The 13,385-nt window shown below is 49.2% G+C and overlaps 23 non-coding genes across 23 annotated transcripts; all 23 read left to right on the top strand.

Moving 5' to 3' along the window:
• The first annotated feature begins 176 nt into the window (after positions 1-176).
• Positions 177-250, top strand: Trnan-guu (transfer RNA asparagine (anticodon GUU)). The gene has a single exon. It is a non-coding gene; the product is annotated as a tRNA-Asn (tRNA).
• A 689-nt stretch (positions 251-939) lies between these two features.
• Trnat-cgu (transfer RNA threonine (anticodon CGU)) lies at positions 940-1,011 on the top strand. The gene has a single exon. It is a non-coding gene; the product is annotated as a tRNA-Thr (tRNA).
• Positions 1,012-1,329: 318 nt separating this feature from the next.
• Trnan-guu (transfer RNA asparagine (anticodon GUU)) lies at positions 1,330-1,403 on the top strand. The gene has a single exon. It is a non-coding gene; the product is annotated as a tRNA-Asn (tRNA).
• A 689-nt stretch (positions 1,404-2,092) lies between these two features.
• Trnat-cgu (transfer RNA threonine (anticodon CGU)) lies at positions 2,093-2,164 on the top strand. Its single transcript has one exon. It is a non-coding gene; the product is annotated as a tRNA-Thr (tRNA).
• Positions 2,165-2,482: 318 nt separating this feature from the next.
• Trnan-guu (transfer RNA asparagine (anticodon GUU)) lies at positions 2,483-2,556 on the top strand. Its single transcript has one exon. It is a non-coding gene; the product is annotated as a tRNA-Asn (tRNA).
• Positions 2,557-3,245: 689 nt separating this feature from the next.
• Trnat-ugu (transfer RNA threonine (anticodon UGU)) lies at positions 3,246-3,317 on the top strand. Its single transcript has one exon. It is a non-coding gene; the product is annotated as a tRNA-Thr (tRNA).
• A 318-nt stretch (positions 3,318-3,635) lies between these two features.
• Positions 3,636-3,709, top strand: Trnan-guu (transfer RNA asparagine (anticodon GUU)). Its single transcript has one exon. It is a non-coding gene; the product is annotated as a tRNA-Asn (tRNA).
• Positions 3,710-4,398: 689 nt separating this feature from the next.
• On the top strand, positions 4,399-4,470 carry Trnat-cgu (transfer RNA threonine (anticodon CGU)). The gene has a single exon. It is a non-coding gene; the product is annotated as a tRNA-Thr (tRNA).
• A 318-nt stretch (positions 4,471-4,788) lies between these two features.
• Trnan-guu (transfer RNA asparagine (anticodon GUU)) lies at positions 4,789-4,862 on the top strand. The gene has a single exon. It is a non-coding gene; the product is annotated as a tRNA-Asn (tRNA).
• A 688-nt stretch (positions 4,863-5,550) lies between these two features.
• On the top strand, positions 5,551-5,622 carry Trnat-cgu (transfer RNA threonine (anticodon CGU)). The gene has a single exon. It is a non-coding gene; the product is annotated as a tRNA-Thr (tRNA).
• A 318-nt stretch (positions 5,623-5,940) lies between these two features.
• On the top strand, positions 5,941-6,014 carry Trnan-guu (transfer RNA asparagine (anticodon GUU)). Its single transcript has one exon. It is a non-coding gene; the product is annotated as a tRNA-Asn (tRNA).
• Positions 6,015-6,703: 689 nt separating this feature from the next.
• On the top strand, positions 6,704-6,775 carry Trnat-cgu (transfer RNA threonine (anticodon CGU)). The gene has a single exon. It is a non-coding gene; the product is annotated as a tRNA-Thr (tRNA).
• Positions 6,776-7,093: 318 nt separating this feature from the next.
• Positions 7,094-7,167, top strand: Trnan-guu (transfer RNA asparagine (anticodon GUU)). The gene has a single exon. It is a non-coding gene; the product is annotated as a tRNA-Asn (tRNA).
• Positions 7,168-7,856: 689 nt separating this feature from the next.
• On the top strand, positions 7,857-7,928 carry Trnat-cgu (transfer RNA threonine (anticodon CGU)). The gene has a single exon. It is a non-coding gene; the product is annotated as a tRNA-Thr (tRNA).
• A 317-nt stretch (positions 7,929-8,245) lies between these two features.
• On the top strand, positions 8,246-8,319 carry Trnan-guu (transfer RNA asparagine (anticodon GUU)). The gene has a single exon. It is a non-coding gene; the product is annotated as a tRNA-Asn (tRNA).
• A 689-nt stretch (positions 8,320-9,008) lies between these two features.
• Positions 9,009-9,080, top strand: Trnat-cgu (transfer RNA threonine (anticodon CGU)). The gene has a single exon. It is a non-coding gene; the product is annotated as a tRNA-Thr (tRNA).
• A 318-nt stretch (positions 9,081-9,398) lies between these two features.
• Positions 9,399-9,472, top strand: Trnan-guu (transfer RNA asparagine (anticodon GUU)). The gene has a single exon. It is a non-coding gene; the product is annotated as a tRNA-Asn (tRNA).
• Positions 9,473-10,161: 689 nt separating this feature from the next.
• Trnat-cgu (transfer RNA threonine (anticodon CGU)) lies at positions 10,162-10,233 on the top strand. Its single transcript has one exon. It is a non-coding gene; the product is annotated as a tRNA-Thr (tRNA).
• Positions 10,234-10,551: 318 nt separating this feature from the next.
• Trnan-guu (transfer RNA asparagine (anticodon GUU)) lies at positions 10,552-10,625 on the top strand. The gene has a single exon. It is a non-coding gene; the product is annotated as a tRNA-Asn (tRNA).
• Positions 10,626-11,314: 689 nt separating this feature from the next.
• On the top strand, positions 11,315-11,386 carry Trnat-cgu (transfer RNA threonine (anticodon CGU)). Its single transcript has one exon. It is a non-coding gene; the product is annotated as a tRNA-Thr (tRNA).
• Positions 11,387-11,704: 318 nt separating this feature from the next.
• Positions 11,705-11,778, top strand: Trnan-guu (transfer RNA asparagine (anticodon GUU)). Its single transcript has one exon. It is a non-coding gene; the product is annotated as a tRNA-Asn (tRNA).
• Positions 11,779-12,467: 689 nt separating this feature from the next.
• On the top strand, positions 12,468-12,539 carry Trnat-cgu (transfer RNA threonine (anticodon CGU)). Its single transcript has one exon. It is a non-coding gene; the product is annotated as a tRNA-Thr (tRNA).
• A 318-nt stretch (positions 12,540-12,857) lies between these two features.
• On the top strand, positions 12,858-12,931 carry Trnan-guu (transfer RNA asparagine (anticodon GUU)). Its single transcript has one exon. It is a non-coding gene; the product is annotated as a tRNA-Asn (tRNA).
• The last annotated feature ends 454 nt before the right edge of the window (positions 12,932-13,385 follow it).

Raw genomic sequence — 13,385 nt, 5'->3', positions numbered from 1 at the left:
AACAGTGGTTTGTATGCATTTTGTAGTATAATGTCATTCGTTTATGAGCGTCGCTACAGTGTGCATGCACGTTATCCATGTGAAGAGGCATAAGCAGATGCTACCATTCTTCGAGATTCCTGCAGAATGTGTACGAATTGCGTTGATATAGAGAGCACAAGTGAGCCAAAGTCAACGCCTCCGTGGCGCAATCGGCTAGCGCGTTCGGCTGTTAACCGAAAGGTTGGTGGTTCAAGCCCACCCGGGGGCGACATCGTTTTAACCGTCACCGAGGTGAGGACATACGTCAACTTTGTTAGAGATACACAGCTAGTGTGGCAATTTGGCTGCGAAGGAGTGATGCCACAGATGCTTATACACATTCAGGCAGGTGGCACTGTAGGTAAAAACATGACCCTACACAGACGTTCTACTGTTTTCCTATTTATTCACCATGTGTGACACTGCAGTGGAGCGGCGCCCACTACAAAAGACGTTTTATTTACATTCAATTTCAGCGTATACGTTGCGAGTGCCATATGACAGGGCCTGTCTCTCGATGTCGATTTGTATTTTGTGTCTCTTAAGTGTCGGTCTGCAGTAGGCCGCTGTTGGCCGAGCGACGTGCAGTCGCCTTACATGAAGCCCCATGGGCAACGCCAGTGCCACTGTGAACAACAGCAAACTGTAGCCAGAGAGTGGAGCCGAAAGGCGCATTTCGCAGTCGAGCCACGTTATCCCAAAAGCTGTGCACTAGGACAAGAAATTGCAGACTGCAAACTTTTGGTGGCCTGACGGTCGTCGCCGATCGTAAGGGCGAAACAGTCGAGAGATTTGGTGAACGGCAATGTGGACACTCCCAGCAGCAGCAGTGCGCCAAATCAATTATCTGGTCGAGGGCTGCAAGATTCAGTGTGATGAAGTGAGAATTCGGGGATACCTCGCAACTTCAAAGCTGCCGCCTTCTTAGCTCAGCGGTAGAGCACTGGTCTCGTAAACCAGGAGTCGTGAGTTCGAACCTCTCAGAAGGCATCCATTTTTTTAACATTCCTGCAACGTGCGGAGCTACCTCGAGCAATATCTATCACATGGCAGTACACTGAATGAAAGGGATGTTCTACAACCTATGTCAAGTATTCTACTGGCCTAGGAGGTTTTCTGAATGCATAGGCAGAACAGTGGTTTGTATGCATTTTGTAGTAAAATGTCATTCGTTTATGAGCGTCGCTACAGTGTGCATGCACGTTATCCATGTGAAGAGGCATAAGCAGATGCTACCATTCTGCGAGATTCCTGCAGAATGTGTACGAATTGCGTTGATATAGAGAGCACAAGTGAGCCAAAGTCAACGCCTCCGTGACGCAATCGGCTAGCGCGTTCGGCTGTTAACCGAAAGGTTGGTGGTTCAAGCCCACCCGGGGGCGACATCGTTTTAACCGTCACCGAGGTGAGGACATACGTCAACTTTGTTAGAGATACACAGCTAGTGTGGCAATTTGGCTGCGATGGAGTGATGCCACAGATGCTTATACACATTCAGGCAGGTGGCACTGTAGGTAAAAACATGACCCTACACAGAAGTTCTACTGTTTTCCTATTTATTCACCATGTGTGACACTGCAGTGGAGCGGCGCCCACTACAAAAGACGTTTTATTTACATTCAATTTCAGCGTATACGTCGCGAGTGCCATATGACAGGGCCTGTCTCTCGATGTCGATTTGTATTTTGTGTCTCTTAAGTGTCGGTCTGCAGTAGGCCGCTGTTGGCCGAGCGACGTGCAGTCGCCTTACATGAAGCCCCATGGGCAACGCCAGTGCCACTGTGAACAACAGCAAACTGTAGCCAGAGAGTGGAGCCGAAAGGCGCATTTCGCAGTCGAGCCACGTTATCCCAAAAGCTGTGCACTAGGACAAGAAATTGCAGACTGCAAACTTTTGGTGGCCTGACGGTCGTCGCCGATCGTAAGGGCGAAACAGTCGAGAGATTTGGTGAACGGCAATGTGGACACTCCCAGCAGCAGCAGTGCGCCAAATCAATTATCTGGTCGAGGGCTGCAAGATTCAGTGTGATGAAGTGAGAATTCGGCGATAGCTCGCAATTTCAAAGCTGCCGCCTTCTTAGCTCAGTGGTAGAGCACTGGTCTCGTAAACCAGGAGTCGTGAGTTCGAACCTCACAGAAGGCGTCCATTTTTTTAACTTTCCTGCAACGTGCGGAGCTACCTCGAGCAATATCTATCACATGGCAGTACACTGAATGAAAGGGATGTTCTACAACCTATGTCAAGTATTCTACTGGCCTAGGAGGTTTTCTGAATGCATAGGCAGAGCAGTGGTTTGTATGCATTTTGTAGTATAATGTCATTCGTTTATGAGCGTCGCTACAGTGTGCATGCACGTTATCCATGTGAAGAGGCATAAGCAGATGCTACCATTCTGCGAGATTCCTGCAGAATGTGTACAAATTGCGTTGATATAAAGAGCACAAGTGAGCCAAAGTCAACGCCTCCGTGGCGCAATCGGCTAGCGCGTTCGGCTGTTAACCGAAAGGTTGGTGGTTCAAGCCCACCCGGGGGCGAAATCGTTTTAACCGTCACCGAGGTGAGGAAATTCGTCAACTTTGTTAGAGATACACAGCTAGTGTGGCAATTTGGCTGCGAAGGAGTGATGCCACAGGTGCTTATACACATTCAGGCAGGTGGCACTGTAGGTAAAAACATGACCCTACACAGACGTTCTACTGTTTTCCTATTTATTCACCATGTATGACACTGCAGTGGAGCGGCGCCCACTACAAAAGACGTTTTATTTACATTCAATTTCAGCGTATACGTCGCGAGTGCCATATGACAGGGCCTGTCTCTCGATGTCGATTTGTATTTTGTGTCTCTTAAGTGCCGGTCTGCAGTAGGCCGCTGTTGGCCGAGCGACGTGCAGTCGCCTTACATGAAGCCCCATGGGCAACGCCAGTGCCACTGTGAACAACAGCAAACTGTAGCCAGAGAGTGGAGCCGAAAGGCGCATTTCGCAGTCGAGCCACGTTATCCCAAAAGCTGTGCACTAGGACAAGAAATTGCAGACTGCAAACTTTTGGTGGCCTGACGGTCGTCGCCGATCGTAAGGGCGAAACAGTCGAGAGATTTGGTGAACGGCAATGTGGACACTCCCAGCAGCAGCAGTGCGCCAAATCAATTATCTGGTCGAGGGCTGCAAGATTCAGTGTGATGAAGTGAGAATTCGGCGATAGCTCGCAAATTCAAAGCTGCCGCCTTCTTAGCTCAGTGGTAGAGCACTGGTCTTGTAAACCAGGAGTCGTGAGTTCGAACCTCACAGAAGGCATCGATTTTTTTAACTTTCCTGCAACGTGCGGAGCTACCTCGAGCAATATCTATCACATGGCAGTACACTGAATGAAAGGGATGTTCTACAACCTATGTCAAGTATTCTACTGGCCTAGGAGGTTTTCTGAATGCATAGGCAGAACAGTGGTTTGTATGCATTTTGAAGTATAATGTCATTCGTTTATGAGCGTCGCTACAGTGTGCATGCACGTTATCCATGTGAAGAGGCATAAGCAGATGCTACCATTCTGCGAGATTCCTGCAGAATGTGTACGAATTGCGTTGATATAGAGAGCACAAGTGAGCCAAAGTCAACGCCTCCGTGGCGCAATCGGCTAGCGCGTTCGGCTGTTAACCGGAAGGTTGGTGGTTCAAGCCCACCCGGGGGCGACATCGTTTTAACCGTCACCGAGGTGAGGACATACGTCAACTTTGTTAGAGATACACAGCTAGTGTGGCAATTTGGCTGCGAAGGAGTGATGCCACAGATGCTTATACACATTCAGGCAGGTGGCACTGTAGGTAAAAACATGACCCTACACAGACGTTCTACTGTTTTCCTATTTATTCACCATGTGTGACACTGCAGTGGAGCGGCGCCCACTACAAAAGACGTTTTATTTACATTCAATTTCAGCGTATACGTCGCGAGTGCCATATGACAGGGCCTGTCTCTCGATGTCGATTTGTATTTTGTGTCTCTTAAGTGTCGATCTGCAGTAGGCCGCTGTTGGCCGAGCGACGTGCAGTCGCCTTACATGAAGCCCCATGGGCAACGCCAGTGCCACTGTGAACAACAGCAAACTGTAGCCAGAGAGTGGAGCCGAAAGGCGCATTTCGCAGTCGAGCCACATTATCCCAAAAGCTGTGCACTAGGACAAGAAATTGCAGACTGCAAACTTTTGGTGGCCTGACGGTCGTCGCCGATCGTAAGGGCGAAACAGTCGAGAGATTTGGTGAACGGCAATGTGGACACTCCCAGCAGCAGCAGTGCGCCAAATCAATTATCTGGTCGAGGGCTGCAAGATTCAGTGTGATGAAGTGAGAATTCGGCGATAGCTCGCAAATTCGAAGCTGCCGCCTTCTTAGCTCAGTGGTAGAGCACTGGTCTCGTAAACCAGGAGTCGTGAGTTCGAACCTCACAGAAGGCATCGATTTTTTTAACTTTCCTGCAACGTGCGGAGCTACCTCGAGCAATATCTATCACATGGCAGTACACTGAATGAAAGGGATGTTCTACAACCTATGTCAAGTATTCTACTGGCCTAGGAGGTTTTCTGAATGCATAGGCAGAACAGTGGTTTGTATGCATTTTGTAGTATAATGTCATTCGTTTATGAGCGTCGCTACAGTGTGCATGCACGTTATCCATGTGAAGAGGCATAAGCAGATGTTACCATTCTGCGAAGTTCCTGCAGAATGTGTACGAATTGCGTTGATATAGAGAGCACAAGTGAGCCAAAGTCAACGCCTCCGTGGCGCAATTGGGTAGCGCGTTCGGCTGTTAACCGAAAGGTTGGTGGTTCAAGCCCACCCGGGGGCGAAATCGTTTTAACCGTCACCGAGGTGAGGACATACGTCAACTTTGTTAGAGATACACAGCTAGTGTGGCAATTTGGCTGCGAAGGAGTGATGCCACAGATGCTTATACACATTCAGGCAGGTGGCTTGTAGGTAAAAACATGACCCTACACAGACGTTCTACTGTTTTCCTATTTATTCACCATGTGTGACACTGCAGTGGAGCGGCGCCCACTACAAAAGACGTTTTATTTACATTCAATTTCAGCGTATACGTCGCGAGTGCCATATGACAGGGCCTGTCTCTCGATGTCGATTTGTATTTTGTGTCTCTTAAGTGTCGGTCTGCAGTAGGCCGCTGTTGGCCGAGCGACGTGCAGTCGCCTTACATGAAGCCCCATGGGCAACGCCAGTGCCACTGTGAACAACAGCAAACTGTAGCCAGAGAGTGGAGCCGAAAGGCGCATTTCGCAGTCGAGCCACGTTATCCCAAAAGCTGTGCACTAGGACAAGAAATTGCAGACTGCAAACTTTTGGTGGCCTGACGGTCGTCGCCGATCGTAAGGGCGAAACAGTCGAGAGATTTGGTGAACGGCAATGTGGACACTCCCAGCAGCAGCAGTGCGCCAAATCAATTATCTGGTCGAGGGCTGCAAGATTCAGTGTGATGAAGTGAGAATTCGGGGATAGCTCGCAAATTCAGAGCTGCCGCCTTCTTAGCTCAGTGGTACATCACTGGTCTCGTAAACCAGGAGTCGTGAGTTCGAACCTCACAGAAGGCATCGATTTTTTTAACTTTCCTGCAACGTGCGGAGCTACCTCGAGCAATGTCTACCACATGGCAGTACACTGAATGAAAGGGATGTTCTACAACCTATGACAAGTATTCTACTGGCCTAGGAGGTTTTCTGAATGCATAGGCAGAACAGTGGTTTGTATGCATTTTGTAGTATAATGTCATTCGTTTATGAGCGTCGCTACAGTGTGCATGCACGTTATCCATGTGAAGAGGCATAAGCAGATGCTACCATTCTGCGAGATTCCTGCAGAATGTGTACGAATTGCGTTGATATAGAGAGCACAAGTGAGCCAAAGTCAACGCCTCCGTGGCGCAATCGGCTAGCGCGTTCGGCTGTTAACCGAAATGTTGGTGGTTCAAGCCCACCCGGGGGCGACATCGTTTTAACCGTCACCGAGGTGAGGACATACGTCAACTTTGTTAGAGATACACAGCTAGTGTGGCAATTTGGCTGCGAAGGAGTGATGCCACGGATGCTTATACACATTCAGGCAGGTGGCACTGTAGGTAAAAACATGACCCTACACAGACGTTCTACTGTTTTCCTATTTATTCACCATGTGTGACACTGCAGTGGAGCGGCGCCCACTACAAAAGACGTTTTATTTACATTCAATTTCAGCGTATACGTCGCGAGTGCCATATGACAGGGCCTGTCTCTCGATGTCGATTTGTATTTTGTGTCTCTTAAGTGTCGGTCTGCAGTAGGCCGCTGTTGGCCGAGCGACGTGCAGTCGCCTTACATGAAGCCCCATGGGCAACGCCAGTGCCACTGTGAACAACAGCAAACTGTAGCCAGAGAGTGGAGCCGAAAGGCGCATTTCGCAGTCGAGCCACGTTATCCCAAAAGCTGTGCACTAGGACAAGAAATTGCAGACTGCAAACTTTTGGTGGCCTGACGGTCGTCGCCGATCGTAAGGGCGAAACAGTCGAGAGATTTGGTGAACGGCAATGTGGACACTCCCAGCAGCAGCAGTGCGCCAAATCAATTATCTGGTCGAGGGCTGCAAGATTCAGTGTGATGAAGTGAGAATTCGGCGATAGCTCGCAAATTCAAAGCTGCCGCCTTCTTAGCTCAGTGGTAGAGCACTGGTCTCGTAAACCAGGAGTCGTGAGTTCGAACCTCACAGAAGGCATCCATTTTTTTAACTTTCCTGCAACGTGCGGAGCTACCTCGAGCAATATCTATCACATGGCAGTACACTGAATGAAAGGGATGTTCTACAACCTATGTCAAGTATTCTACTGGCCTAGGAGGTTTTCTGAATGCATAGGCAGAACAGTGGTTTGTATGCATTTTGTAGTATAATGTCATTCGTTTATGAGCGTCGCTACAGTGTGCATGCACGTTATCCATGTGAAGAGGCATAAGCAGATGCTACCATTCTGCGAGATTCCTGCAGAATGTGTACGAATTGCGTTGATATAGAGAGCACAAGTGAGCCAAAGTCAACGCCTACGTGGCGCAATCGGCTAGCGCGTTCGGCTGTTAACCGAAAGGTTGGTGGTTCAAGCCCACCCGGGGGCGACATCGTTTTAACCGTCACCGAGGTGAGGACATACGTCAACTTTGTTAGAGATACACAGCTAGAGTGGCAATTTGGCTGCGAAGGAGTGATGCCACAGATGCTTATACACATTCAGGCAGGTGGCACTGTAGGTAAAAACATGACCCTACACAGACGTTCTACTGTTTTCCTATTTATTCACCATGTGTGACACTGCAGTGGAGCGGCGCCCACTACAAAAGACGTTTTATTTACATTCAATTTCAGCGTATACGTCGCGAGTGCCATATGACAGGGCCTGTCTCTCGATGTCGATTTGTATTTTGTGTCTCTTAAGTGTCGATCTGCAGTAGGCCGCTGTTGGCCGAGCGACGTGCAGTCGCCTTACATGAAGCCCCATGGGCAACGCCAGTGCCACTGTGAACAACAGCAAACTGTAGCCAGAGAGTGGAGCCGAAAGGCGCATTTCGCAGTCGAGCCACATTATCCCAAAAGCTGTGCACTAGGACAAGAAATTGCAGACTGCAAACTTTTGGTGGCCTGACGGTCGTTGCCGATCGTAAGGGCGAAACAGTCGAGAGATTTGGTGAACGGCAATGTGGACACTCCCAGCAGCAGCAGTGCGCCAAATCAATTATCTGGTCGAGGGCTGCAAGATTCAGTGTGATGAAGTGAGAATTCGGGGATAGCTCGCAATTTCAAAGCTGCCGCCTTCTTAGCTCAGTGGTAGAGCACTGGTCTCGTAAACCAGGAGTCGTGAGTTCGAACCTCACAGAAGGCATCCATTTTTTTAACTTTCCTGCAACGTGCGGAGCTACCTCGAGCAATGTCTATCACATGGCAGTACACTGAATGAAAGGGATGTTCTACAACCTATGACAAGTATTCTACTGGCCTAGGAGGTTTTCTGAATGCATAGGCAGAACAGTGGTTTGTATGCATTTTGTAGTATAATGTCATTCGTTTATGAGCGTCGCTACAGTGTGCATGCACGTTATCCATGTGAAGAGGCATAAGCAGATGCTACCATTCTGCGAGATTCCTGCAGAATGTGTACGAATTGCGTTGATATAGAGAGCAAAGTGAGCCGAAGTCAACGCCTCCGTGGCGCAATCGGCTAGCGCGTTCGGCTGTTAACCGAAATGTTGGTGGTTCAAGCCCACCCGGGAACGAAATCGTTTTAACCGTCACCGAGGTGAGGACATACGTCAACTTTGTTAGAGATACACAGCTAGTGTGGCAATTTGGCTGCGAAGGAGTGATGCCACAGATGCTTATACACATTCAGGCAGGTGGCACTGTAGGTAAAAACATGACCCTACACAGACGTTCTACTGTTTTCCTATTTATTCACCATGTGTGACACTGCAGTGGAGCGGCGCCCACTACAAAAGACGTTTTATTTACATTCAATTTCAGCGTATACGTCGCGAGTGCCATATGACAGGGCCTGTCTCTCGATGTCGATTTGTATTTTGTGTCTCTTAAGTGTCGGTCTGCAGTAGGCCGCTGTTGGCCGAGCGACGTGCAGTCGCCTTACATGAAGCCCCATGGGCAACGCCAGTGCCACTGTGAACAACAGCAAACTGTAGCCAGAGAGTGGAGCCGAAAGGCGCATTTCGCAGTCGAGCCACGTTATCCCAAAAGCTGTGCACTAGGACAAGAAATTGCAGACTGCAAACTTTTGGTGGCCTGACGGTCGTCGCCGATCGTAAGGGCGAAACAGTCGAGAGATTTGGTGAACGGCAATGTGGACACTCCCAGCAGCAGCAGTGCGCCAAATCAATTATCTGGTCGAGGGCTGCAAGATTCAGTGTGATGAAGTGAGAATTCGGCGATAGCTCGCAAATTCAAAGCTGCCGCTTTCTTAGCTCAGTGGTAGAGCACTGGTCTCGTAAACCAGGAGTCGTGAGTTCGAACCTCACAGAAGGCTTCCATTTTTTTAACTTTCCTGCAACGTGCGGAGCTACCTCGAGCAATATCTATCACATGGCAGTACACTGAATGAAAGGGATGTTCTACAACCTATGTCAAGTATTCTACTGGCCTAGGAGGTTTTCTGAATGCATAGGCAGAACAGTGGTTTGTATGCATTTTGTAGTATAATGTCATTCGTTTATGAGCGTCGCTACAGTGTGCATGCACGTTATCCATGTGAAGAGGCATAAGCAGATGCTACCATTCTGCGAGATTCCTGCAGAATGTGTACGAATTGCGTTGATATAGAGAGCACAAGTGAGCCAAAGTCAACGCCTACGTGGCGCAATCGGCTAGCGCGTTCGGCTGTTAACCGAAAGGTTGGTGGTTCAAGCCCACCCGGGGGCGACATCGTTTTAACCGTCACCGAGGTGAGGACATACGTCAACTTTGTTAGAGATACACAGCTAGAGTGGCAATTTGGCTGCGAAGGAGTGATGCCACAGATGCTTATACACATTCAGGCAGGTGGCACTGTAGGTAAAAACATGACCCTACACAGACGTTCTACTGTTTTCCTATTTATTCACCATGTGTGACACTGCAGTGGAGCGGCGCCCACTACAAAAGACGTTTTATTTACATTCAATTTCAGCGTATACGTCGCGAGTGCCATATGACAGGGCCTGTCTCTCGATGTCGATTTGTATTTTGTGTCTCTTAAGTGTCGGTCTGCAGTAGGCCGCTGTTGGCCGAGCGACGTGCAGTCGCCTTACATGAAGCCCCATGGGCAACGCCAGTGCCACTGTGAACAACAGCAAACTGTAGCCAGAGAGTGGAGCCGAAAGGCGCATTTCGCAGTCGAGCCACGTTATCCCAAAAGCTGTGCACTAGGACAAGAAATTGCAGACTGCAAACTTTTGGTGGCCTGACGGTCGTCGCCGATCGTAAGGGCGAAACAGTCGAGAGATTTGGTGAACGGCAATGTGGACACTCGCAGCAGCAGCAGTGCGCCAAATCAATTATCTGGTCGAGGGCTGCAAGATTCAGTGTGATGAAGTGAGAATTCGGGGATAGCTCGCAATTTCAAAGCTGCCGCCTTCTTAGCTCAGTGGTAGGGCACTGGTCCCGTAAACCAGGATTCGTGGGTTCGAACCTCGCAGAAGGCATCCATTTTTTTAACTTTCCTGCAACGTGCGGAGCTACCTCGAGCAATATCTATCACATGGCAGTACACTGAATGAAAGGGATGTTCTACAACCTATGTCAAGTATTCTACTGGCCTAGGAGGTTTTCTGAATGCATAGGCAGAACAGTGGTTTGTATGCATTTTGTAGTATAATGTCATTCGTTTATGAGCGTCGCTACAGTGTGCATGCACGTTATCCATGTGAAGAGGCATAAGCAGATGCTACCATTCTGCGAGATTCCTGCAGAATGTGTACGAATTGCGTTGATATAGAGAGCACAAGTGAGCCAAAGTCAACGCCTCCGTGGCGCAATCGGTTAGCGCGTTCGGCTGTTAACCGAAAGGTTGGTGGTTCAAGCCCACCCGGGGGCGACATCGTTTTAACCGTCACCGAGGTGAGGACATACGTCAACTTTGTTAGAGATACACAGCTAGTGTGGCAATTTGGCTGCGAAGGAGTGATGCCACAGATGCTTATACACATTCAGGCAGGTGGCACTGTAGGTAAAAACATGACCCTACACAGACGTTCTACTGTTTTCCTATTTATTCACCATGTGTGACACTGCAGTGGAGCGGCGCCCACTACAAAAGACGTTTTATTTACATTCAATTTCAGCGTATACGTCGCGAGTGCCATATGACAGGGCCTGTCTCTCGATGTCGATTTGTATTTTGTGTCTCTTAAGTGTCGGTCTGCAGTAGGCCGCTGTTGGCCGAGCGACGTGCAGTCGCCTTACATGAAGCCCCATGGGCAACGCAAGTGCCACTGTGAACAACAGCAAACTGTAGCCAGAGAGTGGAGCCGAAAGGCGCATTTCGCAGTCGAGCCACGTTATCCCAAAAGCTGTGCACTAGGACAAGAAATTGCAGACTGCAAACTTTTGGTGGCCTGACGGTCGTCGCCGATCGTAAGGGCGAAACAGTCGAGAGATTTGGTGAACGGCAATGTGGACACTCCCAGCAGCAGCAGTGCGCCAAATCAATTATCTGGTCGAGGGCTGCAAGATTCAGTGTGATGAAGTGAGAATTCGGCGATAGCTCGCAATTTCAAAGCTGCCGCCTTCTTAGCTCAGTGGTAGAGCACTGGTCTCGTAAACCAGGATTCGTGAGTTCGAACCTCACAGAAGGCATCCATTTTTTTAACTTTCCTGCAACGTGCGGATCTACCTCGAGCAATATCTATCACATGGCAGTACACTGAATGAAAGGGATGTTCTACAACCTATGTCAAGTATTCTACTGGCCTAGGAGGTTTTCTGAATGCATAGGCAGAACAGTGGTTTGTATGCATTTTGTAGTATAATGTCATTCGTTTATGAGCGTCGCTACAGTGTGCATGCACGTTATCCATGTGAAGAGGCATAAGCAGATGCTACCATTCTGCGAGATTCCTGCAGAATGTGTACGAATTGCGTTGATATAGAGAGCACAAGTGAGCCAAAGTCAACGCCTCCGTGGCGCAATCGGCTAGCGCGTTCGGCTGTTAACCGAAAGGTTGGTGGTTCAAGCCCACCCGGGGGCGACATCGTTTTAACCGTCACCGAGGTGAGGACATACGTCAACTTTGTTAGAGATACACAGCTAGTGTGGCAATTTGGCTGCGAAGGAGTGATGGCACAGATGCTTATACACATTCAGGCAGGTGGCACTGTAGGTAAAAACATGACCCTACACAGACGTTCTACTGTTTTCCTATTTATTCACCATGTGTGACACTGCAGTGGAGCGGCGCCCACTACAAAAGACGTTTTATTTACATTCAATTTCAGCGTATACGTCGCGAGTGCCATATGACAGGGCCTGTCTCTCGATGTCGATTTGTATTTTGTGTCTCTTAAGTGTCGGTCTGCAGTAGGCCGCTGTTGGCCGAGCGACGTGCAGTCGCCTTACATGAAGCCCCATGGGCAACGCCAGTGCCACTGTGAACAACAGCAAACTGTAGCCAGAGAGTGGAGCCGAAAGGCGCATTTCGCAGTCGAGCCACGTTATCCCAAAAGCTGTGCACTAGGACAAGAAATTGCAGACTGCAAACTTTTGGTGGCCTGACGGTCGTCGCCGATCGTAAGGGCGAAACAGTCGAGAGATTTGGTGAACGGCAATGTGGACACTCCCAGCAGCAGCAGTGCGCCAAATCAATTATCTGGTCGAGGGCTGCAAGATTCAGTGTGATGAAGTGAGAATTCGGGGATAGCTCGCAAATTCAGAGCTGCCGCCTTCTTAGCTCAGTGGTACATCACTGGTCTCGTAAACCAGGAGTCGTGAGTTCGAACCTCACAGAAGGCATCGATTTTTTTAACTTTCCTGCAACGTGCGGAGCTACCTCGAGCAATGTCTATCACATGGCAGTACACTGAATGAAAGGGATGTTCTACAACCTATGACAAGTATTCTACTGGCCTAGGAGGTTTTCTGAATGCATAGGCAGAACAGTGGTTTGTATGCATTTTGTAGTATAATGTCATTCGTTTATGAGCGTCGCTACAGTGTGCATGCACGTTATCCATGTGAAGAGGCATAAGCAGATGCTACCATTCTGCGAGATTCCTGCAGAATGTGTACGAATTGCGTTGATATAGAGAGCACAAGTGAGCCAAAGTCAACGCCTCCGTGGCGCAATCGGCTAGCGCGTTCGGCTGTTAACCGAAAGGTTGGTGGTTCAAGCCCACCCGGGGGCGACATCGTTTTAACCGTCACCGAGGTGAGGACATTCGTCAACTTTGTTAGAGATACACAGCTAGTGTGGCAATTTGGCTGCGAAGTAGTGATGCCACAGATGCTTATACACATTCAGGCAGGTGGCACTGTAGGTAAAAACATGACCCTACACAGACGTTCTACTGTTTTCCTATTTATTCACCATGTGTGACACTGCAGTGGAGCGGCGCCCACTACAAAAGACGTTTTATTTACATTCAATTTCAGCGTATACGTCGCGAGTGCCATATGACAGGGCCTGTCTCTCGATGTCGATTTGTATTTTGTGTCTCTTAAGTGTCGGTCTGCAGTAGGCCGCTGTTGGCCGAGCGATGTGCAGTCGCCTTACATGAAGCCCCATGGGCAACGCCAGTGCCACTGTGAACAACAGCAAACTGTAGCCAGAGAGTGGAGCCGAAAGGCGCATTTCGCAGT

Source organism: Schistocerca gregaria, chromosome 5 (genome assembly GCF_023897955.1).
Source record: "Schistocerca gregaria isolate iqSchGreg1 chromosome 5, iqSchGreg1.2, whole genome shotgun sequence".
In the NCBI taxonomy this organism is placed as follows: domain Eukaryota; kingdom Metazoa; phylum Arthropoda; class Insecta; order Orthoptera; family Acrididae; genus Schistocerca; species Schistocerca gregaria.
The sequence above is the reverse complement of the archived record's forward strand: the minus strand, read 5'-3'. Positions and strand labels throughout refer to the sequence as shown.